The sequence below is a fragment of the Panthera onca genome, chromosome C1 (genome assembly GCF_046562875.1).
Source record: "Panthera onca isolate mPanOnc1 chromosome C1, mPanOnc1 haplotype 2, whole genome shotgun sequence".
NCBI classification, from domain to species: domain Eukaryota; kingdom Metazoa; phylum Chordata; class Mammalia; order Carnivora; family Felidae; genus Panthera; species Panthera onca.
This window is the reverse complement of record NC_138346.1, coordinates 82,533,781-82,548,154: the sequence shown is the minus strand read 5'-3', so window position 1 is coordinate 82,548,154 and position 14,374 is coordinate 82,533,781. Positions and strand designations below refer to the sequence as shown.

Below are 14,374 nucleotides of genomic sequence, written 5' to 3'. Positions count from 1 at the left end.
CAAGAGCCATTCAAAACTAAAATTAAATTTGAAGATATTATTTGTATGTTAAATTGGTCTCAGAGAGTCAAATAATGATTACAGATGGCCGGAATGCAGGTAATCAGCCAAATAATTAGAGCTGCTACTGATTTTAATAAATATGACCTTCTGAATTTGAGTAAATCCCCCAAATGATTACAAAAGGTATTCAGTGGTAAATCAAACAAACAATTTGGTTTTTCATTCATTGGTATAGGCAGAGGACTTTAATTTCTGAAGAATAAGTTTACCCTTCCAGAAAACCTTTCTAAGCATACTTTAAAAAGCTGTATTCCAAACAAAGGCAACACTTGTGGTGGTTAATTATGAACAGTTGGTAGAGAGAAGTCTGTAAGGCCACCCATCAGACCAGCCTGCTCACCACAACAGCACAGCAGGAGCAGGGAAAAGAATCAAATGTTCAAGGCAAAGACAAGAGTTTTCAAAGTTCCAGACTGTTACTTTTTATGAGTGGTTTTGTTGGCTTTTGTTGACCTTATTTGTCCACATTGTCTCTTGGTTGTTTTAACTAACAAAGAAAAGTGTAGAATTTGATTAAGAAAAATAAAAGTGTATATTCCTCGTCCAAAGCGCATTTAAGGGATATTAAGTTGGACTGTATGAAATTGTCATTTCTGCTAGTCAAAATTGATTTAATATGGGTAATTTCATGTGATTCTGCCTAATAAAACCTATCAACGTGCTGTGGCATACCATAACATGCAGGATATCATCGAGTTTGCCCATTTTGAGTACATTTAAATACATTTTTTCTCCATTTTTTGTTATCAACAATTAATTTTAACAGAAAACATTTACTTCTTCAAACAATTATACTCTTACCAGGTGCCAGAAACATTTGCTATGGACATTTAAAAACGAAATTATCAAACTCAAAAGAGACTTTTTTAATTCTAAGAAAGGGCAAGAGGGTAGAAATGTACTGGTGAACTGACCCAATCTATAATGTTTTTAATGCCCTCATCAATCTCTTGGTTGATATTCTAGAATCCAGGGATTTTCCAGAACCATCACAGAATCAGAGAATGTATACTTATACCTATAGATCTCCCTAATTCCCGGAAACTTAAAATCTCAGGAAGATGAAGGTCACTATAAATAATTTTGAAGACAGTAATAATAGTAAGTATAGCAGCTAACACTTAGTGTTTACTGAGGCAGGTACTATTTTAAGTGCTTTATATATATTAACTCATTTAATCTTCACAGCAATCTAGTGAAGTAGCTAATAGTAAGTATCATTACCCCCATTATACAAATGACGAACTAGAGGTACAAAACAGTTAAATAATTTGTACAAAGTCACACAAGTCAGTGCCTGAGTCAAAATTTAAACTTAAGCATTCTGGTGTCAAAGTTGCTACTTAACCAACAGTAGACTGCCTGGCAACATAAGGGAGGTCTAGTATCCCTGAATAAGTTTTAATACTTACAGGAGTTGCAATATTGGTTAAAATACTAAGTTCTTGGGGCGCCTGGGTGGCTCAGTCGGTTAAGCGGCCAACTTCGGCTCAGGTCGTGATCTCGCAGTCCATGAGTTCGAGCCCCGCATCGGGCTCTGTGCTGACAGCTCAGAGCCTGGAGCCTGTTTCAGATTCTGTGTCTCCCTCTCTCTGACCCTCCCCCGTTCATGCTCTGTCTCTCTCTGTCTCAAAAATAAATAAACGTTAAAAAAAATTTAAAAAAAAATACTAAGTTCTTTCATGGAGTTTGCTGTGCCTCTTTCCATTCTGATAGCTGCCATTCTGGATGGACTATTACAGTAGTTCTCTAGCTAGGGTACAGATTTCTAATGTTCTCCCATCCTAGGCCAGATGACATCCTAATGCTAGATTAATACAAATAAATCATCACTTCTGTGCTGTTACTACCTTGCTCAAATCCCTTTCATGACTTTCTTTACATTTCCACTGCCAGGAAAGGATGTAAACATCATACACCAGGATCTGGTAGCACAGCTGAAAGCCCCTCACCATAAGCTCAACATTTCTTTGAAGTTTTGTGTTTTATCTTAAAAAGTCACACAAATTTTGCACCCCACTCTATAATACATCTGTTCAGGTTGTTTTGTTTTGTTTTGTTTTGTTTTGTTTTGTTTTGTTTTGTTTTAAATGTTTATTATATGGGGGGCTCCTGGGTGTCTCAGTTGACCATTCTGACTTCGTCTTAGGTCATTGATCTCACAGTTCACAAGTTCGAGCCCCGTGTCAGGCTCTGTGCTGACAGTTTGGAGCCTGGAGCCTGCTTTGGATTCTGTGTCTCCCTCTCTCTCTCCCCCTCCCCCAAATTGCTCTCTCTCTCTCTCAAAAATAATAAACATTAAAAGAGAGAGAGAGAGTGCATGAGTAGAGGACAGGCAGAGAGAAAGGGAGACAGAGGATCTGAAGTGGGCTCTGTGCTGACAGCAGAGAGCTCCATGCAGGACTCAAACTCACAAACAGTGAGATCATTACCTGAGTCAAAGTCAGGTGCTTAACCAAATGAGCCACCCAGACACCCCCCATCTATTTGGTTTAATATAAAAATAATGTTTAAAATTAGATATCATTTAAATTACTTAATTCTAAATTTTCAAATAAAATTGATGAGTCAGAAAGATGCTTCATGTGTATTCTGGGCTTTCTCTTGTCACATAAAGTATACATACTCCTATTTGAAGAGCCCAGGTATACAGAATAGATTTTGGGTATCTTCACTACATATTTAAGACCCAGTTACTTGGCCCCATCCCAACCTTCCCATCTTATAACTTGCTATTTCCCTGCATTAATCTCTGATAAATCCATCCACCTACCCATCCACAGTTATTTACCACATACCCTCTTTGTACCAGGCAGTGTGTTCTAAAGATATCTTGCACTGATACTACCTATATATCTTGGATTTTGTCCTTTCTCCCTGCTTACAATTCCATCTCATCTCATTTCTGTTAAAGTGCTAGTCCTTCAAGACCTAATTCAAATAGCTTTTCCTGGCTGTCCCAGTCAAGACTCTGAATTCCTGTAACACTTACTTAATGTTTGTGATAGAAAATGTTATGTATTTTGTGTTTTTTTTAAATTTTTTAATGTTTATTTATTTCTGAAAGAGAGAGAGAGAGAGAGAGACAGAGTGAAAGCTGGGGAGGGGCAGAGAGAAGGAGACAGAGAATCTGAAGCAGGCTCCAAGCTCCGAGCTGTCAGCACAGAGCCAGACTTGAGGCTCGAACTCACGAACTGTGAGATCATGACCTGAGCCAAAGTCAGACCCATTAACCGACTGAGCCACCCAGGTGCCCCTGTATTTTGTATTTGTATGACTAGATATTACATGTAATTTTTTTAAGTTTATTTGTTTATTTTGAAAGAGCGGGGGGAGGAGCAGAGAGAGAGAGAGGGAGAGAGAGAATCCCAAGCAGGCTCCACACTGTCAGCACAGAGCCTGCTGCGGGACTGGATCTCACAAACCATGAGATCATGACCTGAGCCAAAATCAAGAGTTGTATGCTTAACTGACTGAGCCACTTGGGCGCCCCTTATGCATAAATTTTTTAAGTAAGAATTCAATACACAGAGAAGTGGGAAAAAAAAGGACATTTCAGGCAATGGACCTGGTGTGCACAAAGACACAGGAATATGAAGTAGCACAAGGCATTCTAGTAAATGCTAGGTTGTTTAGAATAGCTGGAATGTAGAATATACACTGGTAATGTGAAAAAAATAGGAACCAGATCATGAAGGGATATATGACAATTTCTAAGAAACATACATCCCACCTACCCCAGGTCCCACTGAATTAATGGCAAACCATCAAAAAATTCAAACAGAGGATGATTTACTGTATTAGTCATAATTAACTTTGATGTAAATTTTGTAGTTTTTAATATTTTTCATTTACTTGGATCTTATTTTTATTTTACATATATGTAAAATTATGATCATATCTTTATTCAGTCTTTTCTTCTTAACCCAGTATATTATCTTTCTTGTATTCAATGCATACGCATATACAGAGACAGGAATTTTGTTCATTGCTTTAAAACATGGGATCTCTCTCACACATATACACACACACACAGCCTTGTATCTTGCATTTCTTACTCTATAATACCTTGTAGAAACAGCTCTAGTTTTCTTAAAGTTTATTTATTTTATTTTGAGAGACAGTGGGAGAGAGAGCACACAAGCAGGGAAGAGGGGCAGAGAGAGAGAAAGAGAGAGAGAGAGAGAGAGAGAAAATCCCAAGCAGGCTCCATGCCATCAGCACAGAGCCTGTCCATGAAATCATGACTTGAGCTGAAATCAAGAGTCAAAATGCCTACCTGACTGAGCCATCCAGGTTCCCCTCTATTTTTTTTAAATTTCTTTATGTTTATTTATTTTTGAGACAGAGAGAGATAGAGCATGAGTGGAGGAGGTGCAGAGAGAGGGAGACACAGAATCTGAAGCAGGCTCTAGGCTTCTAGCTGTCAGCATAGAGCCCAACAAGGGGCTCAAACTCACGAGCCATGAGATCTTGACTTGAGCCAAAGTCGGACACTTAACCAACTGAGCCACCCAGGTGCCCCTCCCCTGTAATATTTTTAATGACTGCAATATATTATATAGTATGGATATACCAGAATTTATTCAACTATTCCTCTGTTTATTGACATTCACCTTGTTTCCAGTTTCTTGATATTTTTGAGGTATTATATCTAAGTCAACCTTATGTTTATTTCACTAATTTTCACTGTAGTCTTGATCAATCTGTCATGAAATATTAAATATTTCAGGTAGGTTTAGGTATATAAGACAAGTATAAACATGTTGATAATCTTATTTATCATGGTCCTGTCTCATATCCTCTGTTACTACCAAATTAGTGGATATTTAGGAGTTATTCCCATTAGTAATATAGCATCAAGAGGCTTGAAACAGACTGATCTGATGACTCAGATTTTGAGTTTAAGTATAGTGAAAACTTACATATTAAACATAGGGAAATTACAATAATTTTTTCCAAACTGGGATGTTAATGGGAATTTCAAAAGGATTCCATGATCAAATTATTTGGGAAAATACGCTAGATTGAACTGGGCTCTGCAAACCCAGAAGTGTATTACACTTCTCTGAGTGTATTATCCCTAAAATACCGTTTGGTAAATAGTGCTCTACATTATTCTAAAACAGTATAGACAGTTGAATTGTGTTCGGTCATGTGACAGATTCCCAAAGGCCATTTTCATGACACCTGTATCGGTCCCCCAGTTGTACAGGTGTGGAAAAACAAACCCACTCAGATCACTACTGACTTGTCTAGATGTTTCTCCTCCTACACCTCTCCATACCTCTAATGCATCTGTTAATAAACCACAAAAGCTTACAATTCCAGTTACACTAGATTATGAAGTTTTAAAGCATACCCAGTACTTTTTTACTTTCATGCTTTTGCAAACCTTTCCTGTTCCATCCATCTATATCTTCTCTTTCTTCTTCTATTTCTATTGAGATCTCAATTTTCTTTGAAGCTGTCTTTTTGAAGCTTTCCCCAAGCTCTCCAGTGAAAATTAAACCATTCTTTGTTCAGTTTTCTCATACCAGTTTGCATCTTTTAGATGTACACTTAACTTCCTGCCTTATGATTCATACAGTTGTTGTGCATGTTTCACATTATATTAGACATTATGCTACTCTAGTCCTTACTGTGAAGGAGCTCATAGGCTAGCTGAGGAGGCAGACATATAAACAAATTTACACAATTTAATGTGATATGTATTTATAAAGGTACACAAAGGTAGTGGTGATACGATACACATGAGAAAATAAGCACTAAAATGTTTAAATTAACTTATACAATTAAGATTATAACTTCATTTAGAATAGTCCAATCTAGGGGCTCCTGGGTGGCTCAGTCGGTTGAGTGGCTGACTTCGGCTCAGGTCATGATCTCGCAGTCCGTGAGTTCGAGCCCCGCATCGGGCTGTGTGCTGACAGCTCAGAGCCTGGAGCCTGTTTCAGATTCTGTGTCTCCCTCTTTCTCACCCTCCCCTGTTCATGCTCTGTCTCTCTCGGTCTCAAAAATAAATAAACGTTAAAAAAATTAAAAAAAAAAAAAAAAACAACGAATAGTCCAGTCTAGAATGAAGTGAAGTAGAATGTTTTAGTGGTTATTGTATATAACTTCCTCTTCTGTTAGCTTATAAGTGCCTTGAGGACCTGGCTTTGTATTATTTATTTATTTCCTATTGTACCTAGCACTACTATAGGTATGTAGAATATACTCAATAAATGCTTGTTAAATTGAATTAATTTCCAGGAGTTACTGATTTTAGAAAAACTTAATTGCACAGTCTACAACTTAATATATTATGTCTGCATATTCAGACTGCTATTTGATTCCTAATTTAAGATGTTAATTGTAGGGAAAGTGACAAACACAAAATTTTTAAATCTGCATTATTATTTGACTCTTTCTCAGTAGAATTTTTGAGAGACTTATTGTAGACTTACACTGTAGACTCATTCCATAAGCACTGCCTTTGCACAAAATATTTATGGAATTGCTTTTGTTCTGTGACACACTATTTTGAATCTACACACTAATTTCATCTGAATTCTGAAACCAACTAAATGTCATCTCAAACTAAGTTTAGTGGGTCAAAAGTTATGTATGCCTTTTTTGGATCAAAAACAACAAGAGATCTTGTGTGGTGCAAAAGCTAATTGTAAAGGCAATTAACAAAATATGAATTCCAAAAATACTTCAAACAATTCCAGCATTTCTGGGGTTGGTTTATAACTTCCCAAAATAACCATTTTGAAAGACAAAACTGACTTAAAGTATACATATTAAAATACCAGACTCTTCATAGGCCCAGTTAGTAACTCTGGTTTATTAAGAAGAGTTACTGGAATTTATTAGGAAGAAAACTGGAATTGAAGCATTTTATTGTTTTCTGACTAATAATCAATCTAATACTATTTTGAATTGTTATGAAACTTTTACCTGCAAAACTGATATCATAACTTATTTTCAACTAGAGAATATCATTCTTTTTTTCATCATTTTATTTCTGTAAAAAATGTGATTATAGCTCAGTTTTTCATTTTTTTAAGATATTTTTCATCATAAGAAAATGTTTACATTCATGAAACATTTCATGAAATCATTATATTCATTCTTTTCATCAGGTAGTGATAATGAAAGGTGAGACCAAAAATCATCCTCATTACCTGATTAGCTGATCCTTTACCTGAAGGAGCCTAATCTGGAAATAAGACCATGGACATGTCGGATGGAGCAAATACTTTAAAACAGCATTTATTTCAGCTGCACTTACTCAGTTTCTGAGAAATGAAATAGGAATTGAGCTACAATTTACTATTGCTTTAGCCAGAAAGAAAAGAATTGCCAGTCACATTAATCCTATAGACATGAAGAGATAGATCTATTTAAGCAAACAAATACCTTTTCAAAGCCTTTGAACTCATTTGAAATATCCATTTACTTCCAATTTTTTCCTCTGACTTCAAAGTATTTTATTTTACATTTTATAAAGTCAGCTTTTATAGGAAGCAGTTACCATTTTTCAGTTTCCCTTTAATTAGCATCTTATTTATAAATAATAAAACAATTGTAAAATACTCCAGACTTGACTAATTAATTGTCTGATAAAATTCACTTGTAAGTAACTAGTAGAAAATACATAGTTTCTAAAAGATTCAAACAGGTTTATGGAGCATACAACCATAAATATCAAAGGGTAAAATAGAGATTGGGGGATACTAGCCTAACATTTTAAGTTTGATGAGTAAGGATGCCACCTGAGCTGCTGTCACATGCATGACCTACAGTGATTTGAACAACTGCATATTCATATGTTTTTATACAAAACATATATTCACAAATAATATCTAACATGTCCAGATTTTAAATAGGCTACTTTGGTTTTTGTGAAAATCTTTTGTAAGACCATTGCAAGATATAGTTCGCTTTTTGAAGGAGTTGGGCTTTGTTATTAACAATTATAATAGTAACAACATTTGCATATTGCTTTATGTTTACCAAATTTTTAATTCATTTATTGTCTCAGTTGATCTTAGAAGTAGTGGAGATAATGGTTATAAGGTAGATAGGAGTTAAGATTCATTTGGTTGCAGTGAAGAACATTCTCCCTCTCTGCCCTACCTCTCCTACCCCTCCCTACCCTTCCTACAGCACAGACACACACACTGGCTTAGACTAAAAAAGGATATTTTGGTCCATAGCATGGAATGGTCTTCAGATAGGCTAATTTGGAGCTGAACTGGCTCCACTGTCAGCTCCACACTTGATGACACTGGCAGTTTTTAGTGTCACTGGTCCTGATTTGGTTAAGTGCTCATCCTTGAACACATAACTGTGGACAGTGGGATAGGGTAGTATGCTGAGTTACTTTGGCAGTAAGACCCTCCTCTAGAGCTGGGAAATGGATAAGTTGTCCAAAGGAAAATCAGTATACAGTTACCAGAAGTAGCAGAAAAGTGTAGTAGGGAGGCAAACATCAAATGTCAATTCCAGCAGGTATCATCTCCACTTTACAGATGAGAAAATGAATACTCTGAAAGGTTAAATGACCTACCCAAACTTAGGTCTTCTGGTTACAAACCCTGTTCCTGGATGCCATTTATTTTTATAAAATAAATAAATAAATAAAATAAAGCAGTAATGGATTTAAAAAAAGGGAGAGACGTGATTCCAAGTATGACATTTATTTCTAGTTATGTTTCAAAGTATACCAGTCATGATTAATTTTAAGGTAACAATTGAGTCTGATCTCTGTGGGGTGGTTGAACAACATGTTTATGGGGAATAAATTGCTCCAAGTTCTATGGAAGGGCGTGGAAGGAAGTACAGCGGATATGATTCTGACAATAAAGAATTAAGAATTTGGAATTACAATTAAAATAGCAATTATTTATTAACCATTTATTATGTCTCAGGCAGTGTGCTAAAGACTGTTCCTGTATCAATTAGCAATCACAACATTACTGTGAAGTAAGGGTTTTACAGATAAAGAATCATAAGCAAAAAGAGGTCCAAGATTATATACTAAAAAGAGGTAGAACCTCTAAAGTCTAGAAGCCTCTACAAAAATAGTGCGTGTTTTTGTTTTTCATTGTTACCAATTAAAGTAGCAATGTTTAAATACCTGCCAAGTACTTGCTGGCTGCCATAGCAGGTGTTTGTCTGGTGCAACACTTTTTTTCTAAAAACTTGCCCTATACGATTGTATAATACAACAATTCATATGCAATGACACTTAAGAATTTATAAATGCCTGGGGCTCCTGGGTGGCTCAGAAAGCTAAACATCTGAGTCTTGATTATGGCTCAAGTCATGGTCTCACAATCCAAGAGATCGAGCCCTGCGTTGGACTCTGCACTGACAGTGCGAAGCCTGCTTGGAATTCTCTCTCTCTCTCTCTCTCTCTCTCTGCCCCTCCCCTCTCTCAAAAAAAATAAATACTTAAAAAAAAAGAATTTATAAACACCTATTAAGTTTCACAGATCATTGTTAATGGTAATCTTATGCTATTTTTTGTTTTGTTTTGTATTTATAAAAATTACACATGGACATAGTTTAAAAAGTCACGGAGTCCTATGAAACTTAAAAACAAAAACAAAACAAAAACAAAACAGAGGCAGTCCCCTGCTCTGCAATTCCTTCCACCAATTTTCTGATTCCCAGAAGCAGTCATTTTCAGTTTATTTTTAGCTGTTTCTTTTTATATTTATGAAAAAGAACATTCTAAATAATATGATTAGTCTCTGTCTTCTCTGCACCGGGAGCAACTCTCCTGCCACAGTCCCTCATCCCCTGAAAATGTACGCCTGTGCAAAGTTCGTCTCTGCCCCCTTCTTGGTCAGGAGCACCTCTCAGCTGTCGAGCCTATCACTGTCTGCAGTGGCACTAAAACCACCAGAGACACTGACAGATGAGAGCCTCAACAGCTGGGCAGCCCCACGTCCCCTGACCTCACTTATTCCTAGCCACAGTTTCCAAACTAGCGCTGTTTCAAAGCACATCGACACAGCAGCCAAGTTCATTGGGGCTGGGGCTGCCACAGTTGGGGTGGCTGGTTCTGGGGCTGGAATTGGGACTGTGTTTGGGAGCCTTATCATTGGTTATGCCAGTTCTGAAGGCTGAAAGTCCAAGATCAACGTGTCAACAGAGTTGGTTACTGGGGTATAATTGAAGACTGTGAGAAAGAATCTCTGAAGACTGAAGACTGTGAGAAAGAATCTGTTCCATGCCTCTCCCTTAGCTTCCAGTGATTTGTTGGTAATCTCTAGCATTCCTTGACCTGTAGATCTGTGCCTTCATGTTCAAATGGCATTATCTCTGCATGCATGTCTATGACCAAATTTTTTCTTTCTATAAGGATACCAGTTGTTGGATTAGGGGCTTATCCTACTCCACTATGACCTTATCTTAACTAATTACAACTGCAATGACTATTTCCAAATGAGGTCACATCTGAGTTACTAGGGTTAGGACTTCAACATATGAATTGGAGATGGAGGGGAGACACGATTCAACTTGTAATAGATGGAAATTTGCTATGTCAAGATTTTAATTTGGGGGAGTGCCTATGTGGCTCATTTGGTTAAGTGTCTGACTCTTGGTTTCAGCTGATTTCATGATTTCATGGTTTGTGAGATCAAACCCTGAACTGGGCTCTGTGCTGACATCACACAGCCTGCTTGAGATTCTCTCTCTCTCTCTCTCTCTCTCTCTCTCTCTCTCTCTCACACACACACACACACACACACACAAAATAAATAAACTTAAATATTAAAAAGATTTGAATTTGGGTCTGCTTCCAAAGCCATTTGTTCTTCCTACTATACTTTGCTGCTTCCTTAAAATAAGAAAGTTATTTAAAATATCTCCTACTTTCCAATGTCTCCCATCTTCAAGCCAAACTCTTTATTGCTGCTGCTAGTTACCTTTCTAAAATGTGAGTTTGATCAGTCACTCTCCTACTTAAAATCTTTGAGTGGCAGGGTGCCTGGGTGGCTCAGTCGGCTAAGCATCCAACTTGGGCTCAGGTCATGATCTCATGGTTCGTGACTTACGCCCCATGTCAGGCTCTGTGCTGACAGCTCAGAGCCTGGAGCCTGCTTCGGATTCTGTGTCTCCCTCCCTCTCCCTCCCTCTCCCTCCCTCTCCCTCCCTCTCTTTCTCTCTCTCTCTCTCTCTCTCTCTCTCTCTCTCTCTCTACCCCTCCCCTGCTCACACTCTGTCTCTCTCTGTCTCAAAAATAAATAGACATTAAAAAAAATTTTTTTTGAGTGGCTTCCAGTGGCTAGCTGCATGAAGTCCAGATACTTTATGGTGGTAAATAGGGTCTTTCTTCCATGCCTGTTTTCTCAGCTTCCTTTCTCATCACTCTCTCCTCCCATTTAGTCACCATAAACTCCAACCGTACTGACCTTTTTGCAATTTGCAACAAATACATCATGCTTATACACTCCTTCGGGACTGGCTTTCATCCCTCACTTCTCCCAGTATATTCCTTTTATAGTTATTCTCATTTCATCTGGTCAAACCAAAAGACCCTAGACTCATCTTTGATTCCTCTCTACTTCCTCGACTCTATGCATCTATCTCCGCTGTCACCACCCTAGTCTAAACCACCATCATCTCACATAGACTACTGCAATGGCCTCCTAACTGGTCTGTCTGCCTCCATTCTGGACCACTCCATAGTAGAGTGACACTTAAAGTGAAATTGTGATGGTTATTCTGAATAGAACTACCAATGCCTTACCATTGAACTAAGACTCAAATCTGAAGTACTCACAATGCCTATAAGTCTACAAGATCTCTGCTCTCTACCCACTTCACCAACTTCACCTGAGATTATTCCCCCATCTCACAGTATATTAGCTATCTATAATTGTGTAACAATTATTACCCCAGGCTTAGTGGCTTAAAACAACAAATATTTATTATCCCACAGTTTCTTTGGGTCAAGGATTTGGGACTGGCATAGCTAGTTGGTTTTGCCTCAGGACTTCTATTGAGGTTGCAGGCAAGATGTCGGCCAGGGCAGCAGCCCCAGTTAATTCAAGGTTTGGGGCTCGAGGATCAGATTCCAAGGTGTCTCATTCACATGTTGGCAAGAGGTTTCAGTTCCTTATCATGTGGGCCTCTCCATAAGGGTGGTGAGTGTCCTCACAATACCTGGCTTCCCTTAGAGTGAGTGATTCCAGAGAGAAGTAGGATAAAGCTACAATGCCTTTTATGGCCTATGAATTCAGGTTTATTGAGGAATAATTTACATACAATAAAATTCACCATTTTAAAATGTATAATGTGTTGAGTTTTGGCAGATGTATAACATAATGTAACCATCACAATTGGGCTATAGGTCATTTCTATCACCCCAGCAAGTTCTCGTGTGTCTTTATAATCTGTCTCCCCCCACCACCACCTTTACTACAGCCTGTAGCAAACACTCATTTGATTCCTGTCTCTGTACTTTTGTCTTTTCCAGATTGTCATGAAATGGTATAATACAATATGTAGGGTTTGTGTCTGGCTTCTTTCACTTCATGTAATGCTTTTGAGATTCTTCTGTTGTATGTATTATTGCTTTTTATTGCTGAGTAGTATTTCATTGTATAGATGTGCTATAATTTGTGTATCTGTTTACCAATTGATAGACATTTAAGTAGTTCCCAGTTTGGAGCTATTTATGATAAAGCTGTCATAAGCATTCAAAAAAATAAAAATAAATACATCAATAATACGATTATATTTTTACTTCTTGATTTTTTTCAGCTTTGCATATAATCTATTAATTTCCCAGTATGGAAACAGTAAAGTTAAAAGTAAAGTAAAGTAAAACTTTAACAGTAAAGTTAAAGTTTTTATATCCCCACCCCATCACCACAAATACTTCATCTTCTCAATACAATTATATCATGATTTTGATGTTTAAGATTTCATTAAACACATTTATATCTTTGTAAACTTAATTCATGGCCGAACCACATCATGTTTCCAATTGTCTGTTTTCCCTAAAATTAATGATTGTCTCATTTTTCTTTTGCTTGGTCTTATGTACTTGTTTCTGATTCAACAGCAACCTCTGTTCCCAGGTGGTATGGATTACTTTTCACTATCACCTTTGGACTTCTTGTGTCCCTGTTTTGAGTTGAAACTCTTGTTTTTAATGTCTTTTCCTTCTTCATTTACTCTCCCATTTTGAAGAAGCACATCTACCAATAGTTTTGGTCTTGCCTGTCTGAATATGTCTTTCTGCTTTACTGATATTTGATTGATATTTAGCTAAATACAGAATTCTGGTTTGGAATTTATTTTCTCAGAATTTTTATGGTCTATCTCTATTGTCTTTTAGTTTCAGTGTTGAAAAGTTGAGAGACATTCTACTTTCTGTTTTATATATTTTTCCTTTCCGGGAGCTTTTATAATTTTCTGTTTGTCACAGAGTTCTAAAATTTTGTTATGATGTGATCTGTTGGAGATCTGTTTTCATTCAGGCACTCAGTGACCCCTTTTAAAGTAGAAATTTATGCTCTTTAATTTAGGAAATTTTTCATAAGTTATTTCTTTGATGATTTTTTTCTCAATTTTCTTTTCTCTTTTTCTGTTAGTTGAATGTTGAACATCCTAGACTGCTCTTCTAATCTTCATATCCTTTCTCTCCTATGTTCTTTCTCTTAATCTCTTTACTTCCTGGGAGATTTTCCAACCTTTCTGTTGAGGCTTCCATTTCTATCATGATTTTGTTTCCCAGCAGTAGTTTCTTGTTTCCAGGATTTTTTTTTCTTTTCTTTTTTTAAAACAATGTGTTTTGGGGGCACCTGGGTGGCTCAGCCAGTTAACTGTCTGGCTTTCAGTGTCAGCTCAGGTCATGATCTCACGATTCATGGGTTCAAGCCCTACATCGAACTCTGTGCTGAGAGTGAGGAGCCTACTTAGAATTCTCTCTCTCTCCTCCTTCCGCCCTGCCCTGCTGTCTCTCTCACTCACTCTCTCTCAAAATAAATAAATAAACTTAAAAAATAAATAAATAAAGCAGTGTGTTTTTGTTTCATGGATGCAGTTCTTCTCTTATCTCTTTAAAGATAGGGTTCTGTTTTTTTAATTCTCTTTCCTTTTTCTATTTTCTGTTTTGGCTTTGGTTTTGGTTTGGTTTTGTTTTAGTCTCCATCTTTCATGTTAGGAGCTTTCCCCAGATGTCTAGCGGTCATTGGCTCTCCCGGTTCATATTTCAGTTAGTAAGAAAGGGGGATGCCAGGATAACACATAACTGGAGCTTAATGACTATGAATTCCCTAGATCTGAATATGCTTCT

The 14,374-nt window shown here is 37.1% G+C and overlaps 1 protein-coding gene and 1 pseudogene across 9 annotated transcripts in view; both read left to right on the top strand.

The window, feature by feature from the left end:
- MBD5 (methyl-CpG binding domain protein 5) overlaps positions 1-14,374 on the top strand; it is a 443,648-nt gene that overhangs the window by 284,348 nt on the left and 144,926 nt on the right. The window lies entirely within an intron of this gene.
- LOC132670974 (ATP synthase F(0) complex subunit C2, mitochondrial pseudogene) lies at positions 9,802-10,191 on the top strand (annotated as a pseudogene).